The sequence below is a fragment of the Lolium rigidum genome, chromosome 1 (genome assembly GCF_022539505.1).
Source record: "Lolium rigidum isolate FL_2022 chromosome 1, APGP_CSIRO_Lrig_0.1, whole genome shotgun sequence".
NCBI lineage: Eukaryota > Viridiplantae > Streptophyta > Magnoliopsida > Poales > Poaceae > Lolium > Lolium rigidum.
Window position 1 is genome coordinate 74,519,311 of NC_061508.1, and position 5,662 is coordinate 74,524,972.

Genomic DNA, 5,662 nt, shown 5'->3' on the forward strand with positions numbered 1-5,662 from the left:
GGAGTAGTCTTTCTTGCGGTCCCTACCCGAGTCGAGATAGGCGCATGCGAGTGTTGCGGGTGCACGACGATGAGGGTATAGAACTTGTCTCTGCGGAAAACACACGGATTAACCTTTGGAAATGCAAATGGAGATATAGGATAGAATGGTGATGGGGGACTAGCGAGTGATTACTTACTCGGGAAGTAAGGGATGAGAATGGCGCCCTTTTTAATGTTCGCCAACATGAAATCCTCGACCTGCTTGGGTGGCAATCGCGCGATCCCCGGGGTTGCGAGATGATGCTCTCCCGCATATAGAAGGGGTCCATGATCGCGATGGTCGGCGTCCCCTCCTTAACAATGCTGGGAAGACATGCTAAGAGCAACTAGGCGAACCACACTAAAGTGGAGCGCTTGCATGCGATAGATGCTGAAGATGTCGTTGAACCGGATGAAGCACAAGTCCGCGGGGTACTTCTCGACGAAGTTCATGCCAGTTGGCACCTTCGCCACGAAGAGAGGGTAACCAGGATCTTTTGATTTGAGAAGAAGGTTCTCCACATGCAAGACAGTCTCATGCAAGCTCCTCATATCCGGGGTGAGTTTCTTCACGACATGCTCCGGCAGCATCGGTTGACCCAAGTGATGCGAGAGGTCGCCAATTGTTTGGCAACTTGTCAAGGAGTGGGACCTTGTCCTTGGATTTGGCCGCCGCCGCCTTGTCTTGGGCGTCCTTCTTATTTGCCCTCTTCCTCTTCTTGGGTTGTAGTGCTGGACCATCCATCGCCGTAGTGGCCGTAGCACGGAGTGTGTTTGGGCTCAACATATTTTTGACGGCGGCGGTGGCGACCTCCTCGGGATTTTCCTCCTCATCGGCCGTTTCTTGAGAATCGAACAGCTTCTTGGAGCACACATATTTGAAGCCCGGCGCATCCTCATGGACAACTTGTGAAGACATAGGAATATCCCATTGGAAGTTGTCACGTTCATATTCCTCGGCCTCCGGCGCAGGCTGGGCTGTTGTGGTGGGGCGCCGACCTCCGGCGCAGGCTGGCCGTTCGGTGGGGCGATGACCACGGGCGCCGGCGGGCTGTCGTGGAGGGACGCCGACATGTGGCGCCGCAAGGTGCTTGTCTTTGCTTGCCGTCGACCCCGAGTAGGTGTTGATCCGAATTAGGGTCTTCGGCCATAGCGATACCCAACCCTTCGGTGAGGCCAGATTCAACGGGCTATCGTCATCGGCACCATGCGGTTGATTAGGAGGAAACAAATCCTCATAGCCCGGTAACGCCCGATCCACTTCAACCCGGTAAACGTCATCCGCCATATCTCGTGTGTGCCACTTCTTATCCGGGGGCCGAATGATGGACCCCCTCGCGACGTCTTTGAGTTCGTCGTTTACTCTCATCAAAAAGGTGCATGGCGTCGAGAGCGCCTGCGAGAACATGTGTATGGCGTTAGAGAGAGGGCAAGGATGACGAAACTAATATATTAACTTGATGTACACATTAGTTAATTACCGTGAGGGCGTTGAGCTCGGCTAATGTCGACGGGCCAGCACATGCGGCGGCGGGCGTGCAAGTGACGGAGGGGCTGCTACCCGGCATGGATGGTGAATCCCTAGCACCAGCGACATTGCCGGCGGCCGGAGGAGTCTCCATTATAACATTGTCATTGCCGGCGGACGGCGGCACCATCGAGTTGCTGCCGTTGAAGCTAACCACTTGCATTTTCGGGGGGCCTTGTTTGCCACCCTCATACCACGCTTGCATAGCATTGAAATCTGCTTGGACTCCGGCAGCGACTTCAGCTTTGACTTCGGGTACGAGTGTAGCTTTGAGTTGCGGTACCGGTTGCGGTACCAAACCAGCTTGGACTTGGGCTAGGATTGACTCCGTCATTTCCTCCACCTCCCGCTGCTTCCTCTCATTACGCGCATTTTTATCGGCCGCGAGACGACAAGCCATAGGGACCATGCTTGTAGCACTGTACCGGCGCCAGCCACACGGCCTCTATGCGGCCTTCTCGTCGGTGAATGCTCATTAACGATGTTTAGCGCCCGTACGAGAGGCTTGTCCCGAGCTACCCTGCCCGTCGACGCCTGGGACGAGGAGCCTTCGTCACCTTCGGAGGCTTGAGAAAGTCTTTGTCTTTCTTCTTCCTGCGGAAGAAACGCGAACCATTTAGAAATGTTGCTACTATTATATGAACGATACTTGATCTAATAAAACCGGTAAATTGCTTACCAGTTTTTTCTCCAACGCCGAGACCTTCCGGTCGTTCGTGAACCAAATTATGTCGGTTACGACCTTCGGGTCCGTGACAAGTTCCCCGGTTAGTTTCTTCTTATGGTACCGGGACCCGATGAATCTTCTTTCAAGCGGGTCCTTGTACTTGAGCCAGGGGTTCTCAATGCCGGCATTTACATACGCCTCGTCCTCCTTCGCCCAATAGGGCTCCTTTCCCTCGTACCCACGGCTCCCAAGGTTGTGGTTGCCGATGTTAAGCTCCCGCATTTCCTTCCCCCACAACTTGCGATTCTTGGTTGCTTGTAGCTCTTCATTGGCCACAAAAGCATCAAAGTCCGCCTGGGTGACATGCGGAAAGGCGGAGTGGACCTCTTCGAAACCTTTGCCCTCGGCAATCAGCCTCCGCACCATGTACTTATAGCTGCTGAGGTGTTTGGTGAACTTCGGGAGGGCTTGTGAGTTCACAATGTTGTTGGTTTGATGACTCGGAGGCGTAGTTGCCTAGGAACTTGTATCGTGCGTGCAACCTCGCAATGAGCTGGGCTCGCAAAGGCGCTTTGCTCTCAGCTCGGAGGTCCGTCTCGTTGAGATTGACGACCTCTCGGAGGATACATGCCAGTTGGTTGCCGTACCCCTTGGCAACATCCTTAGGCAACACCGGCAAACCACTGGCGGGGTCCACCTCTGTGACTGTGTCTCTGCCGGTGCCGACCGTGTTTTGGCGCCTTGCCTTCCGCGGCCTCTTGGCTCCACTTGTCCCGGTGCCACTACTCCCAGCGGCGGCGCTAGGATCGTCGCCGCTTGTCTCGCCGCCACCCCCGGCGGCGCCGGTTGCCTCATCGCCGCTAGGCTCGTAGGTACTACCCCCGGCGGCGGCGCTTGCCTCGTTGCCGCTCGGCTCGTCGGCACTACCCCCGGCGGCATCCTCCATCTCATGGTCCTCGTCGCCGCCAACACCGGCGGCCTCGGCATCCTCCTCCGTCCTAAAGAAGTGCCTATTGTAGTGCTCCTCTAACTCTTCTTGAGACGACATGGTGGCTTGCACTAATAGAAGACGAAAAAGAGTTAGAATTCACGGAAAAATTCGGCATGACCTTTGCTAAAAATTGGTCATGCCGAGTGCTAGAAATGCCGGAACGGAAATGAATCGACATTCCAGGCACTCAATAGCAACTCAATCCCTGTAGCAAAATGCAATTCACATATATGATACATTTTTCATTTTCATTTCTTTTCCAACCAGCATCAGAGAGTGAACATAGCAACAACATGTGTCATTTCTCATTTGTGAACACTTGACAGCATCTACTGAACAAATACTAATAAGCAGTTGGAAATTCTTGTTACATGGGAATATGTAGCACACCAGTGCTAGCAACATTTGCAACCAGAGACAACATTTCCATCTCAACCAGAAACAAACCAGAAGCATTTAGTATAATTAACAAATACAAAACTGCTAATTCATTTTCATTAGGCATTTCTGCTAAACCAGAACCAGAACCAGAGACTACTGCCTTTTTCTTTAACAAATACAAAACTGCTAATTTCATTAACAAATACAAAACTGCTAAACCAGAACCAGAGACTACTGCCTTTTTCTTTATTTATTTCTGTAGTTGCTACTATCATACCAAACATCTAAATACTGCGAGTTTAGAAAATTAAACATAATGATTAGGCATTCCCTTACTGTCAATCTGCTAATTCATTTTCATTAGGCATTTCATTTTCATTTAATGAAATGAAAAACTAACATACTTGCCTAGTGCCTAGTTCTTCTCCAACAAACATTTCATTTTCTTTTTTCACCATGTATTCTAGTCTGTACAAAAAGCTAATTCATTTCATTTTCATTTCACAATAACCATCGGTAATAGCACTACGAGTAGCATCATTTCCGAGTGAGTCGAGTGACGAGAATTTCATCATGCTAGCCACTGGATTCAAACCAGAATTCAAACACTAAAATAAAAACCATAACCATTTTACATCAACACCATGCTACTCTCTGGCTACATAATTAAAACGATTGCCAAACAGAGCTTGTACCCACACTTATACAAAATACACTAGGTACCTTATCATTTTCATTTTGTTTTAAATGAACCGGATAAGGAACATAGCACCAATTTTCATTTTCTTTTAAATGAACCAGAGAAGCTCACATGTGTCATTTCTCATTTGTGGATTATCGAAAGCATTTGCTACGCCAACTAGTGTTTAGGTAATACATAACAGTAACTAGGTGTATTAGAAATACTCGACTATGTTCTCTGTATTAAGAATGAACCCATCTTTAGCATGAAGCAAACCAATGAATTTTATATATCAAATTCTCTAGGTACTGCAAGCATAAAAAACCCTACTTGCCTAGCTACCTAGGTACTTGCAAGCATTTTTATTTTCATTTTTTTGCAAGAAATGATAATATGTTGTTGTTGCCCCTGTGGACTATTTTAAATGAACCAGTAGCATTTCCATTTCATTTACACTATAATAAAAAACCCCAACTCAATTTCTTTTTTCAACAGCACTTAGTATATAAAGCATTTTATTAAAGCATTTTATTTTTATTGCTAACATAATTTGACAGTAGCATGAGCATGAGCATGAGGTTTTTTCACAGTAGCATTTCACCATAACCATCACCCTCCAACACATAACATTCCAATTCTCCAGCTAAATGAACCATTTTAGCAAACCATTTTAGCAAACCAGAGAGCAAAACCTAAATGAACTAAACCAATTTAGCTAGCAAAACCATTTTCATTTTCATTTAATGAAGAACTAACATACTTGTCTAGTGTCTAGTTTTTATTTTCAGTAGCATTTCAGTAGCATTTGCATTAGGCATTTTCGGTAGCATCCTACATCTCAATTTTTTCTTACTGCAACCGAGAGAGCATAAACCTAAATGACCCTAAATCGACCTGAGCACATCAAGAACTATAAACTACTACAAGAACTAAGGATTTTTGGAGGCAAGAACTTCAATTTTTTCTTACTGCCACCAGAGCACATCAAGCATTCTTGCATGAACTACTGCAAGCACTAAGGATTCGAATGCACATCAAGAACTACTGCAAGAATTCGGAGGCAGAGAGAGGGAAGGAAGAGGGGGATGGAGAGGGGAAGGGGGTTCTTACCAACGGTGATGGTGGCGTGCTGCTCCTCTCCGTGATGGTGGCCGGCGCGCAAGGCCCTCCTCCTCCTCTCGGCGACGGTGGCGACGGCGGCCGGCGCGTGACGCCCTAGATCCCCCTCCTCTCCGCGGCCACGCCCTGCTCCTACTTGCACGGAGGCTCCGGCGTGCGGCGAGGAATCTTGGTCCGGGGCTTCCGCGTGGTGGCGCTCGAGATCGATGGTGGCGGCGACGCTCGAGATCGACGGTGGCGGCGCGGTTCGTCTCGATCGACCGGGAATGGGGAG